We start from the raw sequence: 11,835 nt of genomic DNA, 5'->3' as shown, positions 1-11,835 counted from the left end.
CGGGGAGGAGGCGGCGCGGCGGCGGGCAGCGGCCGTCTGCACGGGGGCCGGGGCCGGGCCGGCTTGGGGCCGGGGCCAGGCCCGCGAACACGTGCGGCGGTGGGGCGACGAGGGGTGCAGCGGCGCCGGCCCGCCCCGCGCCCCGGGCGTGCCTACCGGCCAGGCGGCCACCTTACCTCCGGGCGCTCGGGCGTCTCGTCGGCCGCCGCCTGGGCGGGAGCCGGGCCGAGCTCGACGAGACAGCGCGGGGCTGGCAGTGCGCGTGCGCGTGCGCGAGGGGCGGGGCGGCGTCGGGGCGGAGCGAAAGCACAAAGCCGGCCTCTCGGAGGGGCGCTACGGGGAGCGGCGAGGAGCAGAATGCCTCGGGCAGGCCCAACGCCTTAAAGGTACTGTGTGCTGCGCGCGCTTCCTGCTTAAAAGCGTGAACCCCCAAGGTGGCCGGTGCGGGCTCTTCTTCTCCTGCACGTCCTAAAAACGGAAGTAGGATGATATCTACGGGAAAGGGCTAGTGTGCCCGTCGGACGTTCACAGCCTGAGCTCGCCCTGCGATGCGCTCCCAGGGAGGAGCAGCGCTCCCCTCCAGGATTCGAGGGGCGGCGGGGCCCTAACGTTTTTTCTGGAATCGGGCACGTCTGGGATCGCGTCTCTCTTTCCCCGTCGCGCACCCTGATGGGACGGCAGCTAACGCGTGCTGAGCGTCCGGTCGGACCTGGCCGTGCTCTCCGCGTCGTATCTCAATTAATGCTCAGACACCTCTGCAGAGGGGTCCTTACCTTCCACTTTGAAGCGAGGAACTTGAGCTCCGTAAAGTTCAGAATCCCTGCGCTGCTCCCCGCTGCTCTCCCGCAGGGCCGGCTACCCGGTTGGTGCTCTTCCCGCCTCTCCACGCAGAGAGCCCGCGGGGAGCACCTGCTTCTCTCCTGCGCCCCCCAACAAGGAGATTCAATACTCACAGTCACTGCATGCAGGCTGCTCTGCTGTCTGCAAGGGGATGTCACAGACAGGTAGGATCACCTCCCGTTACTAACGGGGAAGGGGACCCCCAGAGAGGAGAGTTCAGGGCCCTTAGGAGAACCTGGAGCCGCTGTTCTGGCCCTGAGTCCCGCGCGTGCTCACCCCGCTGCCCCACTTCTGCTGCCCACATGGGGAAGTGGTCATGGTCACCGGAGCTCCATGGCCCCAACCCAGGCCTGTGGGTAGAATAACGTGCAGTCTATTTCCCAATTAAAAATGGGAACCCCGAATATGACACAGGAACCTGTGCAAACAAAAGGACAGAGTATTTGAAATGGAAATGCCCAGGGAACGTGCAGGAGGTGTGTGGTTGTCATAGATATAGGAGCCCCTCCTCCCAAGGAGGAAGCAGGGGCAGCAAAGGCCCGGTCTGGTCCTAGCATGGCTCCCTGTGCATCTCGGCCCCGGGGAGACCTAGTTACCCTGGGCCGAGTGCCCTGGAGCAGGAGCCAGTGACTGTCGAAGGTAGTCACAAAACCAGCTTAGGATGAAGAGAGACATCTCCATCCACCTGGTTGCCTGGGCCGGGAACAGAGCCATCACAGATACCCCTCTATCACTCCTCAGATAGCTCTCATAGTCACCCACTTCTCTCCAACCCCACCCTGGTCCCATCTCCCAGCTGGCCTTGCCCAAACTTCTCCAAAGCACAGTTGGAAGAACTTTTTTTTTTTTTTTAAAGATTTTATTTTTTCCTTTTTCTCCCCAAGGCCCCCCAGTACATAGTTGTATATTCTTCGTTGTGGGTCCTTCTAGTTGTGGCATGTGGGCTGCCGCCGCAACGTGGTTTGATGAGCAGTGCCATGTCCACGCCCAGGATTCGAACCAACGAAACACTGGGCCGCCTGCGGCGGAGCGCGCGAACTTAACCACTCGGCCACGGGGCCAGCCCCTGGAAGAACTTCTAAAACCCTAGCTCTGATCTGTCACCCCCTAGTTTAAGGCTCGGATCTGGTTTCCCATCGCCCTCGGGTCCAAATCCAAACTCTGCTGACGGAGTTTACCAGACCAGCCTCCCCCTCTAGCCTAACGCCACCCCCAAACCACGCACCCCAGGTTGTGGCCCCAAACCGCAAGTACTTCCAGTCCTGCAAGCCTCCAGGTGGGGCAGGATAAGGGTCCTGACCCCAGAACTCAGACTCAAGCCAGGTTCCCGTGTAAATTGGCCTGGCCTCCCTCTTCCCGGGAGATGGAGCCTCCTGGTGTAAGTGAGAAGGTCCTCTGAGTTAGCGCTTTTGTAATCCACCCTCAGCAGTCATAGCTAAAAGCCGGAAACCAAATAACACGGCAGGTAAAGCAACTTAACAAAAGCAGGCGTTTGCTCTATTGTCTAGGTTTTAGATCCTTTTATATCCCTCCCAAAATGTCCTCGGGCTCAGAAAAATCACAAGTGGAAATGGAAAAGAGAATAAAAACTACAGAAAAGGGGAAAACATTCTGGAGATTTGCTTTTTCCGAACATTAACTGTGCTTTGGCCAACGGGAGCTAATTGGTAAAGGAACGTGTTTCCGTGAACAACTTTTATAAACACAACATTTCTCAAGGCTGTCCCATCCACCAGACAACACACGCCGGCCTGGGCACCCTCCCCACTTGCCCAGGTCCCTCCAGCGGGCTCCCCTCCTCGGCACACCCCTCCTCCTCCCCAGCCAACGTCCACTTAGGCTTCCTCCGCTGACTCCCAACCAGGTGAGTCTCCCCAACTACATTTCCACGGCCCCTTGCCCCTGCCCAGTGGAAACACTCATCTTTCATTTGTAACAACTGGTTCAGTGTCCGGCTGAGCTGGGTTATGCTCCTCATCGCAACACTCTTGGCAGGTGGCACGGGCTGAAGAAGAGGCGAAAGAGGGGCACCTGTGTGCTCGATTCTCTGCTGAGTTTGTTACATGTGTTATCCCCTTGCACCTTCACAAGCCGGTGAAGTGGGTGCCTTTATTCCTTCTCACAAAGAGAAAGCTGAAACTCAGAGGTTGAGACCCACAGGCAGTCGGCACGACAATGGAAGTAAGGTCTGGCTAAGGCAGAGCCTACACTCCCAACCACCAGACTATACAATACGTGCTCAGGGTATTATTGGATGGATGGATGGTGGATGGATGCAGGGATAGATGAGGGATGAATGGAGAGATGGGTGGAGGGTGGGTGGATGGATGAATGATGGATGGATTGATGATGGATCGGCAGATGGGTGGATGGTGGGTGGATGGATGGATGGTGACTAGATGGACGGATGAGTGAATGAGTGAAAAGCAGTGCTGAGAGTCTGGAAAGAAGAGAGCAGCTATGCAAATAGGAACAGTCCACGAGCGTCTAAGGCAGTGGCAGAGCTGAAATTAAGAACATCACCTTATGGGACTCGAAGCTCTTGCAAAACCGTATTTTGCCATGTAGTGATAAATATTTCATCAAGAACAGTGGACTGCCAAACTAGAGCGCTTGCTGGGAGGTGGCAGAGGAACAGACCACGTGGCAGGAATGCTGAGATGCTCTGTGAAGCAGACAGGGGCTGGGTGGGGAGCACTGGCCCTTTAATGACAAGCCCAGAGCTTTGGGTTCCGATGGCAGTTGATGAGGGACACGGGGGTGCCCAGGACCCAGGGCTTCCAGGTGCTGCTCACCAGATCTCCAGACTGGACGGCCCCCTTGCTGGGCCACCATTCCAGGGAGCTGCTGACGCTACCCAGAGACCCCAAGGCTCTTGCCAGCCCAGGTCAGGGGGTTTTGTGTTAAATTCCTTTTCCCCTGGCGCCTGTGCCAGGGCAGCTGGTTGGGAAGTTTCCAGCCCCATTTCCCCTCCCTCAGGCTCTGCTCCCCCTTGCCCCGACCTGCCCCTCCCTGCGGTCCATCAGGACCACGTTTGGTTCACCTGCCCTGGGTCCTAGTGGGCCGTCACCTACCTGAGTCAGGTGGGCTGCTCTCAACCCTGGCATCCGGAAGGCCTTTCCAGTCCTGGCTGAGCCGCCGGCCTCCTCTTCCTCCCCAGGCCTCAGTGTCCCAGGTACAGAAAGAGCAGGTTAGACAGGAAGGTGGCCTTAGCTCTTGACATGGGCTGTGGTGTTTCTCCTACAGCTGAATTCTGGTGCACTGGCCTTTGCCCCCTCCCCCTGGCACCCTTCCTTGGCTCCCTTCTCCCTCCCACCAGCGAGGAAGCTCCCCGGCGCCACCTCCCCTCCTGGTGCCATGCTAAGGTGACCCCTCTAGCTGTTCCATCCTCCCTAGGGTGAGCGATCGCCCCCAGTTTGCATGGCACAAACTGGTTTTAGAACTGAAAACCCTTATCCCCAGGGAAGCTGGCACAGTCACCTGGACTATCTCTGCCTCAAGGATCCTAGGCTGCCCCTGCTTCTGTCCCTTCCCAGCCCTGCCAGCACCCTGGCCCTCACCAGGGTCCGTTCATGTGTCCACCTCCCTCATGACTGTGGGCTGGAGCGGGGACAGCCCGTCAGGGCCTCAGTGCCTGCTGGGAGGGGTGCTCAGGATAGTCCCCTGGGAGGAATGAACCCTGGAATGTTTGCGCTCTCTTCCTGTTGGACTTAAACCCATCCTAACTTGCTTCAGAGTCCCCACAACTAAATCCGTCTGCCCTCAGGCCCCGCCGACTCCAGGCCTGGGCGTCTACAGGGACGGCCCTCCAGGTGGTGCTGGGCGCCCCGGGCGCCGGCCCACCGAGGGGGAGGGGGCCCAGGCCGGGCGGGTCGCCGAGCAGGAATCCCTGGAATGTGGCCGCCCCTTCCAAAGCTGGGCCCCACCTGTTCCGGTCTGCGGCTCTCCCCACCTCGGCCTGGACGCAATCCCCCTGGTTAGAGAGGGGTCCCACCAAGTGAGGAAGAAAGGGCTCCCGGGACAGGCCAGATGGGAATCAGGTCCAGAAAGCCAGGGGGATTCTGCAAAGGCTGTAGGTTTTCTGCGGGGAGGGGCTGTGCAGCGGTGGCTCAGAGGGTCATCTTTAAAGAATATAAATTTGGCTGCTAACATTCCACCTGTGTTTCTCTGTCACGTCAAACTATTTCCACTTGTGTCGGTGTTATTAAAAACCACGGCAGCTGTTCCTCCTGAGCGCCTACTGTGTGCTTCCACTCCCCTACGGACTTTAAATACAATCTTAAGTCCCAAACCTAGTTGTGAACTATTCTAACCTTTACAGATGAGGAAAATGGAGGTTCAGAGAGCCTCAGTGATTTGCCCAAGGCCACACAGCCAGTAAATGACAGAGCGCGTGGCTTGAGCCTGCTGTTTCAGCCCCCAGAGTCTCTGTGTGTCCCTCGAACCACATGGGCCCTTTGCGGGTGCCGTTTCCACAAACGGGTCACGGTGGCTTGGCAGCCTGCCTTTCCCGGCTACAGCTGATGGCGAGTGTGTCCCCACGTCGCCCCCGTGCAGCCCTCTCCATCCCCCGCCCCCCCATGGCTGCTTGTGAGCCCTCCATTGCACGTCTGGTCATTTCCAGAGTTTCATGACTATGAATTCTTTCTGTGGGATAAGATCCAGGAGCCCCAACTGGGTCACGAGGCTGGGACATTCTCAACAGGGACATGTAACCCAGGAGAGAGGTGACCTTCGTGTGAGTGTGTGCCAGGCTGGTGTGCACCCCTCACCTGGGCACTGGAGGGGAAGCCCACGGGGCCAGGCAGACCCAGCACTCACGGCCTTTCTGGGTTTCCCACGGCTCGCTGAGAATTCCCTGCCGGAGGAGCAGCCGGCCTAAAATAGAAAAGCTGACACAGGGGAAACACAGGGGCCGAAGTCCAGGCCTGTGCCCAAGCGCTCTCCCTGCCAGCTGCAGGCCAGCTCCCTCAAGGAGCCTGGCGGCACCTCTGCCTGCCTCCCTGCTTCCCTCCATCCTCTGGGTCTTTAAATTCCCCACCCCCCAAAGCAGCGAAGGGCTGACGTTTGCAGGGAATGTGGACAGGGACAGACAAGGCTTCTCCGAGGCTGGCCAGCAGCCTGGGCTCCCTCGCAGCTGTCTTCCTGTGAGAGCCCGACCTTGGCGGATGGAAGTGCAGTCAGCAAGGGGCAGCCCCACCACGCCCAGCCCTGTGGCCAGAGCCTCTAGCCCACAGGCAGATGGGGCAGGCGCTCCCCGATGCAGGCCTGCTTTTGGAAGTGGGGGCAGGCTTGAAGTTGGCACCCTTTGGTTTTATCTGGGGCAGAGGAGGTGGGATCTGGATAGTTCTAACCCCAAACATCACTTCCCCATCAATCCCGGGGTCTTATGTTAAAGCCGTCAGGGACCAAGGAGGAGGGACTGCGAGGGCACAGAGGCTATATAAATAATAGAAACAGCGGTCCCTAAAACGGAGATGACAGGTGGACCTCAGCGCCTGCTGAGAACACACAGACCCGCTGACAATCCCCTTCCCGGAATCTTTCCCTCAGAAGCAGCAGCCGAAGGCTCGAGGCTGCCAAAGGGTGTTCATGACAACATCATTTATAATGGTGAAATAATTGGAGACAACTTAAATGTCCATTGCTAGAGGAAGAGACAAATCACTCGTGGTCCATGGGATCCTGGAACCCTCTGCAGCCACCAAATCAAGGAGGCGGCTGGAGAAGCCATGCTGGAGGAGCCGTGCCACGGAGGGACGGCCAGAGCATGCTGAGAGGGAGAACCAGCGATGGAAGAATGTGCACAGAACGATAGGAGTTCTGTAAAGCAAAGCTGGATGTGGGGAGAAAGAGAGACTGCAGCAGCAGAGGCTCCGGAGGGTACCTAAACTGTCACGCCCAGGGGGAGGGAGACAGGGATTGCAGGGGAGACTGTCAATTTTCCTTTTATACCACTGATATTCTCCCGATCGGAGGTCCTGCTTTTGTGATTAAAGAAAATAATAATGTCTCATTCATTTCCACAATAGGAGAATGACACGTGATTCACAAATATGTCTCTCTCCCATCAAGCCCATTCCCAGACCTCACTCATCCCCCAGCGTCCTCATAACGATCCTAGGTACCCAGTGCTGCCAGGAGCCATGGATGCGAAGCTGGCCCCACGTGGCCCCTGCCCCAGGGAGCTCTCGTCTAACGGGAGTCAGAGCCACAGGCCGTGGTCACAGGCTGTGGTACCAGGTTCTAGGATGGGCTGCTGGCACAGGCAGCCGTGATGGTGGGTTGGTGGAGAGTCAAGGAGGCTTTCCCAGATGGTGTTTGACCAGAGGCACTGGAAGAGCAGGGGCTGCCCCCAAGCAGGACACAGGCCTTTGGAGGGAAGAACGGGCCACATATACAAAGGCCGGCGGCATGGGGGAAGCGAAGGGGCTGAGGCGGGAGGAACGAGGAAGATGGGGCTGCAGAGCCGTGTAGGGCTCCACCAGCAAGGCTCGGGAGAGAGTGGGCTGAAGATGCAGGGGAGGGAGAAGGAGATGCCCAGGGCCTCCTGCAGCTCGAGGCCTGGAGTCAGCTCCGCAGGCAGGGAGGCGAGCCTGCAGCCCCCCACGCCCAGGGGTCCCACCAAGCTTGCGGAAGGTCAGGAAGGCCCAGGGATGAGAGCATCCACGCCTTCTGGGGTGGCGGTAGAAAGGGGCTTGAGAGCAGGGCTCTGGGCCCAGACTGTGGCACCCAGAGACTGGCTGGGTCTCTCAGAGTGGCCTGGACACTCTGCCGGCTCGGCTTCCTCCCCTGAAAAGTGCGAGTGGCCTGGAGACAGACCTGCGTATAGGGCCGTTTGTGAGAGCAAAGACATTGTGAGTCTGAAGCATTTAGCCTGGCTCTCGTTAGGAATGCTGGCAGAAGGATGTGGGCCTCGTCCCGGGGGATTGGGCAGCCTTTCCCAGGTCCTGGGCAAGAGGTCACTATTGCTGTCTGTGTCACTCAGAGCCTGCTGAGAGCAGAGACCCCACGGCCCCCGGGGGTAACACCAGTGGGTAGTGGAGAAGTGCTACGGCAGAGGGGATCCCAGTGAGAGCTGCCCCAGGAAGACGAGGCCACCGGGGACCTTGGCTCCTGGCTCCTCCCCGGGCCAAGAGCCTGTCAGACTTCGGGGTGCAGCAGAATCATAGGGCCCCCAGTGTGTCTGGGCTGGAGCCCAGGAATCTGCGACTCTAACTAGCCGCCTGCGGGGTCCTGGCCACATTTGGAGAAACACTGTTCCGTGTCCAATCCCAGCGTGATTTCTCACCTGGACCAGTCCATCCCCACCATCTCTCCTCCTTGGCCAGGCCTGGTGTCCACCCTGCATTCCCAGCTTCTGTTCCCTCTGTCGCTGGCTGACCCCAGCCTGTGAGGTCACCCTGCCCGCACAACCTCTCGCCCTGACCCTGCTCAGCCTCAGCTCATCCTTCTAAGGGCCTCAGTCTCTCCAGAGTGTCCAGATCCCCTTCCGCATCGCAAGCCTGGAGGAGGCCGCCTTTGGCCAGGGCCCCGCTCATCTATGCTGTGGAAGGTGGGAAGTGTCCTCGCTCAGGCCTGCCCCTTTGGCAGGACCTGGGGTGGCCAAGCAGAGCTTTGAAGCAGCTGTGATGTGACCAGCTGCCTTGGCCTGCCTGACACAGCATCCAGACAGCTCTGGCCGTCCTGGAATTCTCGTCTGTCCATCCACCCGGCTGATTCTGCTTTGGCCCTCTGTCTCCATCCCCCTCCTTCTGGATGGTCTGTCTGGTGTCAGAGTCCAGATTTGTCCCTGATGAGACCACGGGCGTCTTCCCGATCTCCACAAAGCCTCCATAAAGCAAGCCTGCTGCCCATGTTCAGCTCTCAACCCTAGGAGTCAGGACCTGAACGTGGAACTTGATTTTTACAAGGCTCTGAACTGCACAGACGTTATAAAAGCGTGAGTTTTGGAATCAGACACACCCAGGCACCTCCCCGCACCTCAGTTTCCTCATCTGTAAAATGGGAATGGTCACACCAACTCGTCTGGTGTTTCAAGGATTCTTCTGCAATCACGTGGAATGCAGTGCAGGGCCTAGAACCCAGTAAGCACTCAAAAGGTACAGTTGTTTATGAATCTTGTTTTCTTTTTAAACTAATATATCATAAAATTGCATTGGGGGGGGGCGATACAGTTCTGTAACTTTTGCACATGTATAGATTTGTGTAGCCACCACTGTAATCAGGAGTGTGGCATTCCAAACCCCCGAACTCCTTCTGCTGCCCCTTCACGGTCCCGGCCTCCCCGTCCCTGACCGCTGGCGATCGCTGAGCTGCTCCACACCCCTACAGTTCTGTCTTTGCCAGGATGACAGATACATGGAATTCTGTAGCGCGGAAGCTTTGAGACTGGCTTCTTCCTCTCAGCATAAAGCCTCTGAGGTCCACCCATGGTGTTGCCGCATCAAGTCTGTCCTTTCCATCGCGGAGCAGCCTCCATTGCACGGATAGACCATCACTAGGTTGACCGTTTACTCCCTGAGGACGTTTGAGTGGTTTCGGTTTTGGGCCATCGTGAATAGAGCTGCTGTGAACTCTCGCATAGAGACGTGTGTGTGAACATAAATTTTCATTTCTCCTGAGTCGGTACAGAGGAGTGCACTTCCTGGATCTTTGGATGAGTATCTCTTTAACGTTTTAAGAATCTGTCAAACTGTTTTCCAGAGCGGCTGTACCGTTTTGCATTCCCACCAGTGATGTTAGGAGTTCTAGACATTCTGAATCCTCACCAGAGCTCAGTGTGGTCAGATTCTCGTGAATTTCCCCCCATTTTAATGGATGTGTAGTGGATTCTCGTCGTGGATTTTTTGCAAATAGGTTTTTATTGTGGTAAAATACACGTAACATAAAATTTGCCACATTAGCCGTTTTTAAGTGTATAATTCAACGGCATTAAGGACATTCACATTGTTGTGCAACCATCACCTCTACGCATTTCCAGAGCTTCTGAATCATCCTAGAGAGAAACCCTGTCCCCAATATACTGAAACTCCCTCTTCCCACCTCTCCCACCCCAGCCACTGATAGTCTCCAGTCTTCTTTCTGTCTCTATAAATCTGCCTGTTCCGGGTACTTCATATAAGTGGAATCGTATAATCTGTGTCCTTTTGTGTCTGGTTTATTTCACTGAGCATGATGTCCTCAAGGTTCACCTGTGTTTCGGCATAGGTCAGTACTTCATTCCTTTTTATGGATGGACAGTATTCCAGTGAATGGATATACTACAGTTTTTTAAAAAATCCGCTCCTCTGGGTTGTTTCCGTCTGTCGGCTGTAGCGAATACTGCTGCTCTGAACGTGGGTGTGCAAGCATCTGTCTGAGTCCCTGCTTCCAGTTCTTTCAGGTGTCTCCCTGTGGTTCTAATTTGCATTTCTCCAGGGCTCTTGAGGTTCTTATTATTTTTCATCTCTGTATCTTCTTTGGTGGAGTGTCTGTTTAAATATTTTCCTTATTCTTTTATTTGGGTCATTTGTTTTCTTGTTTTTGAGTAGTGACAGTTATTTCTGTATTATGGATGCAGTCCTTTGTAGGACATGTAATTTATGAATATTTTCTCCCGGTCTGTGTCTTCTGTGCCTTCTTTTAGCAATGCCTATCACAAAGCAAAGGTTTTTTTTATTTTGATGAAGTCTAATTTAGCATTTTTTTTCTTTTATGAATTGTGTTTCTGGCATCACATACACTCTGCCTAATCTATGGCCACAAAGGTTTTTTTTCCAAAAGAGTTATAATTTTACACCTTACATTTAGATCTATGATCTCGATTGAGTTAATTTTTGTTTTAAGGGTGAGATATGGGTTAAGGTTCATTTTCAATGCAACGAATATGCAATTATTCCAGCATCATTTGTTGAAAAGAGTACCCTTTATCTATTGAGTTGCCTCTGTACTTGTGTCAAAAATCAATTGAAAGAGATTCAGTTTACATCTAAGGATACACATAGGTTGAAAGTAAAAGGACGGAAAAAGATAGTAACCAAAGGAGAGCAGGGTTGGCTACACTCATGTCAGACAAAACAGACTTTCAGTCAAAAACTGTTAAAAGAGACAGAGACATTATATATCAATAAAAGGGTCAGTTTGCCAAGAAGATGCAACAGTTATAAACATATATGCACCAAACATCAGAGCTCCAAAGTATACAAAGCAAACTATAAACCAACTGAACCTAACAGATGCATACAGAACACTCGACTCAACAGCTGCAGAATACACGTTTTTCTCAAGTGCTCATGGAACATTCTGCAAGACAGACCATGGGTTAGCCCACAAAACAATATTTTAAAATGTTTGAATATTGAAATCATTCAAAGTCTGTTTTCTTATCACAATAGAATAAAATTAGAAATCAATAGCAGAAGGAAAATGTGAAAATTTTTTAAATATGTGTTAAATAGCACGCTATTAAACAACCAATGGGTCAAAGAAGAAATCACAAGGGAAATTAGAAAGTATCTTAAGATAAGTGGAATCAAAAACACAACATGCCAAACTTATGGATGCAGCAAAAGCAGTGCTAAGAGGGAAATTTATAGCTGTAAAGACTTACATTAAAAAGAAAGAAGAAGAGGAAGAAGAAAGACCTCAAATCAACAACCTAACTTTACAGCTCAAGGAACTAGAAAAAGAACAAGCTGAACCCAAAGCTGGCAGAAGGAAGAAACTGATAAAACTAGAATAGAGATAAATAAAACAGAGAATAGAAAAACAGTCAAGAAAAATCAATGAAACCGGAAGCTGGTTCTTTGAAAGGATGCCCTTTGTTTCTTTTTCTTGACTTATTGCAAGAAGCCTCCAGCAGAATGTTGGAAAGTGAGAGTGGGCTACCTTGCCTTATTCCTGATTTTAGGGGGAACGCATCCAGTCTTTGACTATTCAGTGTGAAACTGGCTATAGGTTTTTTGTGGATGCCCTTCCTTAGGTTAAGGAAGTTTCTATCTATTCTTACTTTTC

General features: G+C 54.0%; 2 protein-coding genes across 2 annotated transcripts in view; one reads left to right on the top strand and one right to left on the bottom strand.

Annotated features, from left to right (window-relative positions):
* WDR5 (WD repeat domain 5) overlaps nucleotides 1-306 on the bottom strand; it is a 21,971-nt gene extending 21,665 nt beyond the window's left edge. Inside the window, exon 1 of the mRNA XM_046676421.1 lies at nucleotides 177-306. The gene's annotated coding sequence lies outside the window, so the exon portion shown is untranslated. The remainder of the gene's footprint in view (nucleotides 1-176) is intronic.
* BRD3 (bromodomain containing 3) overlaps nucleotides 258-11,835 on the top strand; it is a 71,375-nt gene continuing 59,797 nt past the window's right edge. Inside the window, exon 1 of the mRNA XM_046676395.1 lies at nucleotides 258-386. The gene's annotated coding sequence lies outside the window, so the exon portion shown is untranslated. The remainder of the gene's footprint in view (nucleotides 387-11,835) is intronic.

This window comes from Equus quagga, chromosome 1, assembly GCF_021613505.1.
Source record: "Equus quagga isolate Etosha38 chromosome 1, UCLA_HA_Equagga_1.0, whole genome shotgun sequence".
Taxonomy (NCBI): domain Eukaryota; kingdom Metazoa; phylum Chordata; class Mammalia; order Perissodactyla; family Equidae; genus Equus; species Equus quagga.
This window is presented reverse-complemented; position numbering and strand designations above follow the sequence as displayed.